Source organism: Pyrgilauda ruficollis, unplaced genomic scaffold (assembly GCF_017590135.1).
Source record: "Pyrgilauda ruficollis isolate IOZ18807 unplaced genomic scaffold, ASM1759013v1 scaffold9, whole genome shotgun sequence".
NCBI classification, from domain to species: Eukaryota; Metazoa; Chordata; class Aves; order Passeriformes; family Passeridae; genus Pyrgilauda; species Pyrgilauda ruficollis.
In genome coordinates, this window is record NW_024531043.1 from 3,460,422 (window position 1) to 3,473,758 (window position 13,337).

Sequence of the window (13,337 nt, forward strand, 5' to 3'; positions counted from 1 at the left end):
GGCCGCGCCTGTCGGCGTCCGGGGACGTGTCGCTCCCCGCGCACCGCGCCGGCCAGCCCGGCTCCCCGGCCAGCCCGCGCCCGGGCCCCCGCGGCTGGGCTGTCCCGGGGCCGGCGGTGGCTCTCCCGGCCGGGAAGGGCGCCCTGCGCTCCTGTGCCCGCAGCAGCGTGCAGCGTACTCGGGTTTCAGCAAACATCTCCTCCCCTGCCCCGCCGCAGCCTCTCCAGCCTGTTCTTGGGCGAGATCTGAACTTTGCGCGGCTGTGGAGTGGGGAGCCCTGGGGGGGGATAAGCGGAGCCCTGCCGGGCTCGGAGCTCATCCTTGTCCTCCCTCTGCTTCTCCCAGGTGTGCTGCATTATACGGTTTCCCGAAATCGTGTAATGGAGAAATGTCAGGCAACTGGTCTCAAGGGAAAGATCTAGAGAATTTGTGTTCCTTTGGTACCAAGCCGGAAAGGGTGTGGATCTGCCAAAATCCCTTGTGCTCTGGGAGGCATTAGGACGACTGAGTTCCGCTTATGAAACTGATTAAATCAGACACTGGGGAGGGGCTGTGATCCGTTACTTCCATCCTACCTTTAATAGAAACCAGACGTTCTGTTGACATACAGTCCAAGAAAATTGCAGGTTTATTTCTGGACCTGCAAGCTCACATTACGGTGCTGGCATAAAGCTGGTGGTCACACCTTCAGAAAACAGACTTTGAATTGGGCTAATGATAACACTTACAGGGCAAGGAGTCCATCTGCTGCGTGGCTTTCTGGTGAAAGGTGTGCCCGTGGAGGATTCATGTTTGGGGAGTGAAACCCTCTGCTTCAGTGAAGTAGCTGTTGGTGGAAACAGAAGTAATTTCTACTGCAGCTTCTTCTCATGGTTATCGTTCCTTTAAGTGGAGACAGTTCTGTTTACCTTTTCTCATATCCCTCATTCTGGTTATCTCTTGGAGCTTTGGTGCGAGTTCCTGGCGTGTTCAGGAATGCGTTGCTAGTCAGAACAGGATTCACGCAGTCTGTGGATTGACTTGATGAGTGGCTCTTCAAGGTGAGCATGCAGGTCTTTGTCGGGCCAGTTTAGTGTCTCACCAGCATGCTCTTCAGTAAACCATGGGAGTCTCACTGTGCCCTCTGCAAGAGCTGCATTCCTGAACAGTGGCAGTGTAACTTCCCAGGCGTTGGAATAGGCTACTGCAGTCCCCTAACATTTTTCTTTCCTCTGTAGGAGAATTAGAGGTGAACTGCAAAGAAATTGTGAAAAAGATCTGAAATTGTGTCTGGCTTGTTTTTCTGAGCTCTGAAGTGTATTGGGACAACCAATAGTTAGAACTTTTAGTTCATCAAGTCTTAATTACACTGCGTCTGTCTCAGTTTTTGTGCAGCCTTTCAGACTGGACAAGATCTAATTAACAGTAGGCAGCTGAACAAAAAAAGTGTGACCCTTTCTCTGTCTAAGCTTTTCTGTGGTGTACAGAATTCACCAAGGAAAAGCACACCAGCTGTTTTCCCTCTGTGAATCATTGTTAGCCCAAAATGGCTCAGTTACTGCTCTAAAGCCATTCACCTTGGGATGCACACATAATGGAGCAGTGCTGTGTTGGTATAACTCCTCTGAAATAAGTCAGACTTTCGAACTCAAGTGAGAGTTGTTTGTTTTTTCTTTCCTCATTATCTATGGGTGGATTATCTGAGTTGTGGATTAACTGTGCCATGGATACAGACGTCTGCACTGAGTCTGTCCAGAGTCAAGCTGGTTAGGCAGGACTTGTTGGTTCAGGCACAGTGCCATGTGGACAAAGCTGCTCTGCTTCCAGGGACAGTTTTGGCCCAAAAGGAGTTTGATATTGAGCTGGGACTTGCAGGATCAGAGTTGATGTCAAGTAAAATCAGCTCAGATACTTCCACACCTCTCTTCTGAATCTGTGTGGTGCAGAAACGAGCAGTGAGTGAAGGGCCTTGCTGGGCATGAGTGAACCCCTCACAGAGACATTGGTGTGTCTGTTCTTAACTCCCTGCTTTTATCTCCCTAGAGTTGGAGGATTTGATCAGTGTGTACATGTCTACTGTAAAATGGAGGTCCAGAAGTATCTCAGTTTGGTTCTTTGACTAGAGAGTTTATGAAACATATGAGAATGGATTTGTCTTGCTTTGAGGATTCATTTGGAGTTGAAAAAAAATCTTTGTTCCCTTTTTACCCCCTCCCCCGGTGCTGGAGAAGCTCACACAGGAAACTTTCTGCAGGCTGGAGCTGTGCCCCCTGTTCCGGGGGAGCCTCCGTGGCACAGGACACGCAGTGCTGGGCTGGATGTGAGCGGGAGCAGCCCGTGGTGGGAAGGGGAGGAGAGCAGCTGGCCAGGCTTGTCCTGTCCCCTGCAGTCCCTCTGAGGAAGCACATTCTGCGGGTGTGCTCGGAGTCCGACAGGAAGTTTGCTGAATGAATTTGCCCTTCTGCAGTGCTGTAAATTGGCACAGAGAGTTCAGCTTTGTCCTAAAGAGTGAGAATCCAGATTAGGGGCTCTTGCCCCTTTCAGGGAATTGCCAAAACACAGCCTGTGCTTCCAGTGCACAAGTGACCATCCACACATACTTGCTTCAGACAATCTGGGACACTGAATGAGATACTGAGTTACTGGTTCTGTGGTGCTACCTTGTCTAGGTAGTATGAGGGAACAGATCTGTTAGGATCTGCTTGTTGCAGAGGAAGAAACCTAATTTGTGGAACCTGTCATGTATTTATGGTGAGAGGAGTAGGAGAAGAGAAACTTGACATTGGCTTTAGTCAGAATACTGTTTGATTTTGACTCCAGAAGTTTTTTACAGCCTTTTTCTGAAAGGGTTGTTTGCAAATACTACTGGGAAACCTTTTGTTAACTCCAGACAAGGATAGTATGGCTTTTAGAAGCTTTTGTTTGATGAAATTCTCACTTCTCATTCACTGGAGCTTGTAAAAGGTGTTTTACAAAGAAGTTATATCTGTTTAATGGAGACATGTTTTAGCTGTCCGTGTCAATTAGATTGTAAGCTGCTTTTTTTAGGTGTGCTTTCTCACTTCTAGAAGGATTTTTCTTTTGCATAATGTTTTTCTAGCAATTGGACTTCAAAGTTCTGGGTGCATAGTTCGGGGCACAAGAGATTTTGCTTTATTATTAGTTGCTTTTGCTTTATTATTAGTTGTTTTCCTCTGTTTTAGGAACTCTAATCCACCCTCTCTTCAGTGCTTAATCCTCTAAAGATTGACTTTAAAGGGAGCAATCTTGCCATTGATTTTTCATGGGAGTGTGGAGGGAGGTGCATGTGTTTCCATCTGTCATCTGTCCTAACATTTGGAAGATTGCTGTGCTCTGCAGGGCGGTGCTGTCTGTCCCTCTCCAGAGGAGGATGCTTGCCTGTTTCTGACTCAGTTCCTTTAGTTTGGGAGTCATAGGCTGTGGATTTTGGGCTCACTTGACTAAAAGTTTGCTGTGAAATTGCTTATGGTCAGCTACGCCCAGGAAATGGTATTGGGGGGAAGCACTGGTAAAGTAATTTGGTGCCTTGGCTTTCTACTGGCTCAGATTTCTGAGTCCTTCCTGCTGCTGGGCGAGAAGGCTGTAAACAGAACTAATGCTCTGCACAATGGGGTTCTGACTTGTTTCAGCTCCTTAGCTGTTGTGACCCCTGGTAAAACAGGGACTTCATTGTCCTCAGCAACTCAGACAGGGAGTCCTCTGCCTCAAGCAGTGTGTGATGCAGAGAGAGGCTTCTTTTCTTGTTGCTCTGTTTCCACAGAAAGGCTGGACTCTGTGCTGTCTTTAGCTCCTTTGTCCCTCTCTGGGAGAGGTCAACTTATCCTGAGTGTTCAGCTGCCCTTCTGGTTAAAACTGATCCTCCAACACCATCTCTGCCACTAGAGAAACAAATGGGAAACTTCTCATACATCTTCATTTCTCTCCTTTTTCTTCCTTTCCTAGGGATTGTGATAATTCAGTTCCTCTGGACCCCTTTTTCCTCACCTCTTGCCCTTTGAAGTCTATCTATTCTATGAAACAAGTTGTGAAACTGTAGAAATGACAGCTAAAATTTTAAGGTCTGGCAGCAGAGCAAGGACTAATAATGCACTTTTATTTAGATCAGCGTTGATTTTCTGATCTGCTGCTCAGACAGACAGATAAATCCCTGTATTAAAGCTCTGTAACTAGAGGGGAGAAAAAGCCTGTCCATGGCCACAAAACAAATCTGTTTGAATTGAACTAATGTGTTAGTTGTGATACCCAGAATCTGATGCAGCTTTGGAGACAGCCAGAGCAGATTCTGAATGCAGTCGTGTGTGCTAGTGGGAAATCAGTGTGAGTGAATAGGATCTCTGGTCCTGGTTTCCTGCTCTGGTCTCAGCCTGTGCTTCCCTCTTTGTGTGCTGATCCTGTGTGTCCCTTTTTGTCTGATGCGGAAGCTGTTAATGAAGATGCTCTTCTGTTCCAGCTGCCTGAAAGTGAGACATTGTCTGTGGGAAGCTTTCTCACACTGTGATAAGATGATGAGGTTTAGGGAGTGAGTTCCTTGCCCACTTCAGGCCTGTCCTATCTAACTAAGGTTTAGTAACAAACCCTGGGAGTACAGTACCTATCATGACTCTTAGGATATTGCATTTTAAAATGCTGTGTAGGGAACTGTCTCATCTGTGGCAGGATTACTGCATCCCGTAGTGCAGAGTAGAAACAAGAAGTGGCACCATTACTTTCCACTTTGGTTGAAGTTGAATGGGTTAGAGAATAAGTTGTGATCTCAAATTGGTTTCACTTGATTTAAGTGCTCCCTGTGGCCACCTCCCTTGCTTGTGTCCACAATAACTGCTGGACAGTTAATTGCATCAGCAAGCTGATTCTTCTCAAAGTCATTTTTTTACATGGACAGTGGAGTGGGAAGTGAGGCTACCTCTTTCAGCTGTGGGTTGTGTTTAATATAGCATAAGGTAACCATTTCTCCACAGCCTCAAAAATGTACCCTAACTTAAGGCATGTTGTTTCTCTGTCTGTGAAACGGGTAATTACTCCTTACCTGCAAAGTGTGGTTATGTTGGTTGAGATCTTTGTGTTTCTGAAATAGCTTCCAGCTGAAAAGCTTCTTTCAAGCTTTTCTGGTCACCATTGCTGGAAAAGTTTACAGTGGCAAGTTTGAATTAAATTTACACATTTTTATTCCTTTCTTAGCCCTGTTGAGTATTCCCTCTGTGCCTTTCTGATTGCTCATCCTTTCTTCACCCCCCTGTGAGTAGGCTGTGAGTAGGGAGAAAAGATTTTCTTTCCCTTCCAAGTTCCCCACAGTAGCTCTACCCTAGTCTTTCCCTTTACCACAGAGCGTTGTGAAGTCATTCAAGGAATGTTGTGTGCTAAAGATACACCATAAAAATAGGAGGTGGGAGATGACTTCCTCATATCAGTTTTAGCTGTTTTTCCCATTCATGCTCATTCTCTTTGCAAATGGCCCCAGAGCAGCAGCAACCAGCTAGCTGGGGACAGTCTGCCTTGGCTGATGGGTGTTAAAATCCATGCTTTCTCTTCTGTGCATGTGTGTTTTTAAATCCCAATGAAACAAACAAGTTGAAAAGGCAACTGGAGTGCTGTGGAACAAGTTTGGTGTTTCAGTTACAGGAACTGAGTCCCTGAGGTTATGTGTTTGTGCTGTTTAGGGGTCTGGTAAACTCTTTTTCTGCTCACACAAATGCAACTTTTTTCTTTTAGCAGACAGTCATTATTCTGAATTTACATGGGAAATTTATCTAAGCAGTTTGAGACAACTGTAAACTGAGGAGCCAAGAGAACTTATGGCAGGCCACAGGGGGAGGCAGCCTGCATTGTTAGTGCTTGGCTCCTTTTTCTCTGTGCTGGACTGTCTCTGCACTGTGAACAAGTTCAGTTCACATCATATTTAAATGATGATGAGATAGTCTGAAGTTGTCCAGTGCAGCTTGTCGTGCCACTTCTCACAGTGTTCCTGTTACCATGTGCGCATCTGCGTAGATGGCTCTGCTGGGTGAGGTACTGAGGTGCTGGCTGGCAGCATGCAGTGGAGTGTACCTTGATTCTTGTGGTTTTTTACTGTTTATTGCATGTGTTTAAACCTCTAACATTTTGCAAATCATTTGAAGAACATTAAAAAAAAAGTAAATGGCACTCCAGGGAATAAACCTTCTGAATGACACTCTGCATGGGGAATTGTGCTTTAAATGGCTCAGCTATAAATCAGACTGTATGGGGGCTCCAGGAATAAACCAGTCCCGTGTTTTTGTCACAGAACTGAGCTGGCAGACAGAATTAATCCTGTGTCTGTCTAGATGCCTCACAGGATCTTGCTTTATTTCCATTGCTGAAGAGGAAGGTGAACTGAGAATTTCACTTTGTGCTATGGGGAAGTTTGTGGTGGTTTAGGGGACTGTGGTTAGGCTGAGTTTTAATAACAGCAGGAAATGGTAAAAGAAGCCAGAGGTAGAAAAGGTCATGGGCAAGAGGACTGTAAATAATTTGCTGTGGATTAGGGGCTTAGTATTCCTTTGTTTTATCCTCTTTCATGGTCCTAAACCAGTTCAGGGCTTCTCTGTGAAAAGGTTTCTTTTGGGTTGAAGCCACTAATTTCAGCTGGGTCAGACAAAAAAGCCTAGGGCTGACTGCATGTCACTTGAGGTTACTGGTGCCCCATGAACTGGAATAAGATGATGGCTTGGCTGGTCTCTGTTGCTCATCTTGTTTTACCATTAGTTGCATCCGTTGCTCCCTGTTTCTCAGCATCAGCAGCTGCCTTGGGACTATGTTGGGGTTGTGTTTGTGTGTTTTTTTTTTTTTTTTTTTTCTGCTAACAAATGCCCCCTTTTGGGCAGAGGCGATCTCCAAGAGTAAGGTGCCTAGAGTAGTACTTCTGGTTTGAAGCTCCTGGTCATTATGGTTTTATATGGGAGATGTTTTTTGGGCTGTGTAGGCCTGGTCAGGCAGTGTGACACACAGCTGGAACTATTCTGCCTGGCTGTGAGCAGCTCCAGCAGTTAGACAGGATCCCTGCAGAGAGCTGGAGCACTGGGGGAGGGAATGAAATGCCATTTCATCCACGTCATGAAATCTCTTATCAGTGGCCAACTCAGAGTTGTGAGTGGGTGAGCTGCCTTGGCCTGAAGAAGCTGCCTTTTATTTCTCCTGTGAAAGATGAGGAGCTCAGCACTGTCAGTCAGGCTGAGAGCTGTGGAGTGGCTGTGTGGAGTTTGAGATGAATTTGTCAGGCAGGTTCTTATAACCCTAAGCTTGTAGTTCTCAATCTATCCCACGTGTGTTTAATCTGAGATTTGCAGCTTGGCTGTCCTGTGCAGTTTGCTTGGGCAGTGCCTCGCAGCTGCTCTGGCATGTTGCTCCTGTACTTCTTAACTGCTTAAACCCAGCGCCTCCAGCACCAGTCTTGGGGTCATGCTTAAAAGCCTTGGTGTGAGTTTGAGAGAAAATCTGTTAGGTTATCATTTGTTTTTCTAGTAGGGTTGGTTAAGGGCTTCATTTGTTGGATGCTACTTTCCCATCAAATGTGAGTGAGAAATGTGCTTGGAGCAGATCACCGTGGTATGGCTGTGGTGATGTGAAATTCTGAGAGCTTCTGGATCTGCTGGAGCCCCCTGATTGTATTGCTTGGGTGTGGAAAATGCTGTGTGTGGGATGGGAGAGCCAGTGGGCTGCGAGGCGTTTGGAGCAGTGTCCCTGTGCTGTGGTCCTGTCCTTGCAGGGTTGGGAGGCTGTTTGCTGGGGAGGAGGGGTTGAAGGAAGGGGCTGGGGGTGGTGCAGGGAGGAAGCTTTATGTAATTCTTGGCTGGCTTTTGAATAATTGTTTTAATGAAATGGAATGCAGTGTATTCAGTATTTGCTTGGCAGAAACAGCTTTTTTTTTTTTTTTTTTTCTTTTTTCTTTTTTTTTTTTTCCCCTCTGTTATATAGGGGGGAAAAGAGTTTGGCTTCCTCTATTTTCCAGCTGCTTTAAACTCTCTAGGCTTGGATTTGTCATGAAGATAGAAGTGGAATATTGTTCTTGGTGAGGGGGCAGTTGCACTGCTGTGCATGTGTGGGACATTGTAAGTGGCAGAGCCTGGTCCCTGGGTTTCTCTGAGGGCTGGGGATGCCAGTGTGGTTTGAGGTGGAGCAGGTTAATTTTAAAGTACCCAACTGTAATGGGATGAAAGTGATGCAAGTACACATCCATATAAAATATGTGTGCATCCAGGTACTTGATAGGAAAATTCATCTCTTTTGCTCTGTGCCCTGGTTCAGGGCATAGCAGGGAAGAACATGATGAGCTGAGACAAAGAAGTCATCTTAATTTTCAGTGAAGCAAATATGTAGGCACTGGGAATCTTGACTTCTCTAGACTTGTGCAAAGCTGTCTCTCCAGTTATCCCAGAGGATTTGTGACTTTTATCATAGGATTGGTGGAGGGACATCAGAGATCATGCTGAAAATCCTTTTTTAGAAAGCAGTTTGAAGAAGGATTTATTTCATGTCCCTCTGAAAGGGAAGTTTATTCTCATGCTGCTTCTATTTCAGTATTGCTGCCATTTCCATTTTTGGTCAGTGCTGGAGATTGGTCTCTCTTACTCATCTCTACCTCTCAAAAATCTACTTTCTTTTTAGTCTTTGTAATTTTTTTTCTCAGTTGTGCTTTTCTGCAGTAAAGAGTTCTCTTGTGAGTAACAGCCTTTAGTTGATAGAATAAAATTTTTCTTTATCAAATAACAACAACAACTTGTGTTCAGGGCACTGAGATGAAGAAGCTGTCATGAGTTTAATTGCTTTATTAATCCTGCTCTTGGTAAAATATCCTCACTGTTTCTCTTGCCGCTGCTGAAACAAGCAAGAGACTTGTGACTGGTACTTGTGTCATGATACCAGATGACAGGTACAATGATGGGTCATCTACCTTCTCGTGTAGGAGGAGATAAGAAAACCTTAAACATTCTCCAGCTCTTCTCCATCCACTGGCTCCAATATAGTCCAGTTCTGAAAATGTTAGTTTGCTATCTAGATTTAACAATTTTCTTTCTTTCAGTGGGCCAGTGTCATGACATTGTGAAACTCTTGAGCCACATTCTTCTGCCAATGCTAAAAAAAACAAAAAAACCACCCCTAAGTCAGAGCCCTAAGTCACTGCAGAGCCATCAGCAGTCTCCATCGAATTGCCACCCACATCTCCCAGAGTGGACTGGGGGACCAGTTCCCACATTCATTTCTCAAACACTGTCCTCCTTTCATTCCCAGAAGCTGTTTTTAACGTGAAAAGAAGTTGCTTTAACTAGATTTTTAACCATGTGCTTCTTGGCCCCTTGTACTGTGTTGTCTTTCAAAGCTGTTGCTTGCCCACTATCTGCAATAACTTGGGTTATTTTTAAGTTACAGTGCAGTGCTCATCAGACTGAAAGCTTCATTTTAAAACTTTCTACCTATTATAGTTATAAGCAGTACCAAGATCCACACGACTGAAAAATGTGAAATATTTTGTTGTCTTTTCCCCCTGCCCTGTTCTGTGAGTTTACATTGTGCTTTTGGCAGCGCTTTGTGTAAAGTCAGTTTTTGATGATGACTTACACTTTTTGGCTTACAGAGATTTCGGTGTTGCTTCCAAGTCTGCTCCCACCCTGTTGCAGAGAACCTTTGCAGAAATGAAAACTTCTTAAAAGAAACATACAACATTTTGAGAGTACTTCCTTAATAATTAGATTTTTAACAAGCCAGTTAAACCACATTTGACACAAGTTCCCATTTTTAAAAAAGGGAAACAACCCACTTCAGTGTGCTTGGCAGGTCAAGCCTGCAAGTCTTTATTTATATCTCAATATACCAACTTTTTATCTGGGTGAGATTTGCTGGGACTCTGTGTGTCCTTATTAACACGGGCTTTTAAATCTTGAGATACCTTGGTTTTTTTAAGGGTAGGTTTGCATTTGTTGAATATTCTTTACATTTATGCTTTTGGGAGCTATGCTTGTTACTTACCGAATGGGAAGTTGCTGAAGCTAATGAAAAGTATGTGTTTCAAGGTCTAAAATCTGTCAAGTCTGCATTCTGATATCCCATTTAAGAGCCTTCAGGATAGGAATGCCTCAGTAAGACTGTACTAAATATGGGTATGATTACAGAGTCTCTTTAGTTCCCCATTCTTTATTACTGGAGTCCTCATTTTGCTGGTAGCCAGGGCACTCTACATCTCATTGGCAGAATTGGTTCTTCTAATGCTTTTAATGAATTCAGAATTCTTTTAATGAATTCAGAATTTACACTAGTATTTCAGTCCTTTATTTCATCATCTTTATGTGTGTCTCAAATTTTGTAACTGGCACTTTGCCTAGATGGGTCTATATTCAGATCTGTTTATGCTGCTTGGATAGGATTTCCACAGCTTAAAAGATGCTGGTTTTTTTCCCCTCAAGTTCCATGTCCATTATTGCATAACCATGCAAATCCTACTCTTCCCTTTATTGGTAATAGGGTCCACATGCTTTCCTGTTTCTGTTACTTTTAAAAAGGCAGATAATTATCTTGGAATGTGCAAGCTCTGTCAGTATTTTGACTGCGACTGTGTCCAAACCCATTTTTACATAAGCAGATGGAGAGGATCACGGGGATCCTTAGCAATGTTGTTACTGGCTGTGTGGTTACCTGTGTGCTGCTGGGGTGTCTGAGGTGGTGGTCCTGCTGCTGCTGAAGGGGGAGAGGGCTTTACTTTTACTTATCCTTTCTCCTTCTGTGTTGTCTGACTGTTTGGACATAGCCCTTCCTGCTGACTGCTGTGCTCATCCCTTCCCTGACCCAAAAGACAGTCAGCTTTTTTCCACTGCGTGTATATCCTGTTGGACTGGTTCACAGAGGGGTCTTGTGAGAGCAGAGCCTGCACAAGTAAGTGGCAGCAGCACATGTCTGGAAGAGGGAGTAAAACCTCTCCATTTTTGGCAGTGGTGAGCTGTTAATTTGCCTTTCTGCATCTTATGAAACTGTATCCTTCACTCCAGGGTGCTCACTGTCCAGTGGAACTCCTGTGCTCCTGTAAACCCTGATGTAACATGTTTTCCTTCCCTAGATGAGTTAGAATCAGCACTTACCAAATTATGATCTCCAAGCTGACAAGTGCTTTACAGCTGTTGTGAGGGGTCCCCTTGAGAGGTCAAATCCACACCCTTCTCATTTCCACCTGAGGGCTCTGGAGCACAAGCACACCAGGATTGCTGCTGCCCAGAGATCTGGAGACCACTGCTGTGTGTTCACAGTGTTGTGATTTGCCACTGTTGATTTCACACTAAGCTACTGCTTAGAAGCTGCTTGGAAGAGTGATCCAGTCCTGGATCAGCGTGTGCTGTAACCTCAGTGCTTTTTATGACAACTTTCAGTTGTACAAATTTCAACCAAATACCAATGCAGGGCTTAAAAAATGCCCTTTCTACCCTCTTTTCAGTGGGCATGTATGGGCACCTAAAGAGTTGCTTGTTGTAGCTGGGTGCTGCACACCTCTGCATTCGAGCCTTGAGCTTTTGTTACCAGAGCTGTGGTTTAAAATCCAGTGTCTTGTTCCCTGCTGGTTCTATTCCCATCCTTGGCTCTTTTGTCTAGTGGAGATCTCCTTTGTACCAGATTTGTCAGATGTTTGTAGAATGGCAGTGCTGTGTTTTGACCCAGTGCTTGGGGAGTTAGCTGCATGCTGGTGTAGCAGGAAGGGTCTGGTTCCTCAGATAGCTGGCTTGGCTGAGCCCCTCTTCCTGTAGGAGTACAGGGGAATTGGTGTTTTGTCCAGAGGCCTTGGCCCTGGAAATTCTTGTTTGGTGTTCGTGAATTTTTTTTTTTTTTTGGGTTTTTTTTTTTTTTTTTGTTTTGGCAAGAGGAGAGCATATCCTGTGGACTTCTAGAAGCTTTCAGAGGAAAGCCAGCAGCAAATGAAAATTATGACATGCACAAGAAGGGTTAACTTAATATTTTGCATGTGTAAGGATAAATAAAGGACTAAAAATACCAGTGTATTGGTTACTAGTGTTTTTGAGTTTGTTAAGTTTTTTCTTTCCCGTCTAGAATGTTGGCTAAAATCCAGCCCAGGTCAGTAGTGAGGTGTTAACTGCTTAGTTGTTTGTGTAAAATGTTTACGCTCCCTCCAGTCTGTTCCTCCCACCAAAGTGGCCAGGATGCCATTTCATTCCTGTTTGTACAGAGCAGTGTCCCTTGCTGTAGTGTGAGCCAGCTCACCTCCCTCCCAGAGCCAGTTGGGTCAGGATTGGCCATTTGCTACTGCCTTTGTCTGGGACTTCCTGGAAATGCCTGAGGATGTGTTTGCTGTCAGGCAGAGATCAGAAATAGATCTTGCATAAGAAGAGCCACTCCAGGAGAAGACTGTCAGAGGCTGTACTTGCCCTCCTTGCAGTCCAAAGCTGTTTCCAATTTCACAGCTGACACACAGGGAGAGAAATGGAGACTCTCTAATTTGTGCAGATATTTGTTCCTTGTGATCTTTTACAGGGCTAGGTATAACTGCTTGTTGAACACCAGTCAGTTTGCTTCCCAAAGGAGAGGGTTCTGACAATGGACTTGGTGGCAGGTGGAGCTCATAGCAGACTGCAGATTCAGGCTGAGAAATTCCAACTTAAATATTTTTAGTATAGGCCTGAGAGTCAGATTTGCTTTCTATTCTGATATATTATGGACTTGCCATGTTATGTTGGGCTGTTCAGGGCTGCATCTCAGCTGCATTCTCTTTCTCCATTTCTGAAAGGTACATTTCTTTTGTGCTGTCAAGGAAGTGTGAATGTTAGGGTGAGGATTCTGATTTGTGAGCCTTGTTGGGATTCAGGTGCAGTGGCTGCAGACTTTACTGCCTGCAGTTACTGCAGGCCACAGCCAGTTCTGCCAGTACAAAATGGAATATGTGGAGATTTAGGTTTAGGGTGTGGAACTGTGACAGCTGTGACTGAAAAAGGCTTCCATGTGATAAGTGCTGTAACTTGTGGGTGGGAGCATCATCTGAGGACATAGCAGTCTGAATCCCCGGAGGCCAGGAGCTGGAGTACTGGGTAAGGCTGGTTACATTTTACGTATCACCTTGTGATCCTTCTCTTGTGCAATCTCCAATTCTCTGTCCAGTGAAGCAGAGCCCTGCTTTGCTCTTCAGCATTGTGCAAACCTTGAGGTTAGATCAGCTTTTGCATGTGCTGTGTCACAGGATGTGCCACAGCTGTGATGTACAAACCCTTGACAAACTTTTCCTCATTCTCCTGAAGATTGTTCATGGAGCAGTGGAAGAATTTTTTGTGCTTATCCAGCTTTGGAAATGGCTTCCTGTTATTCAGGACTCTAGACAGCCCAGTGAATCTAGG

The 13,337-nt window shown here is 44.8% G+C and overlaps 1 protein-coding gene across 3 annotated transcripts in view; it reads left to right on the forward strand.

Moving 5' to 3' along the window:
• Positions 1–13,337, forward strand: part of PXN (paxillin) — a 45,664-nt gene that overhangs the window by 694 nt on the left and 31,633 nt on the right. The window lies entirely within an intron of this gene.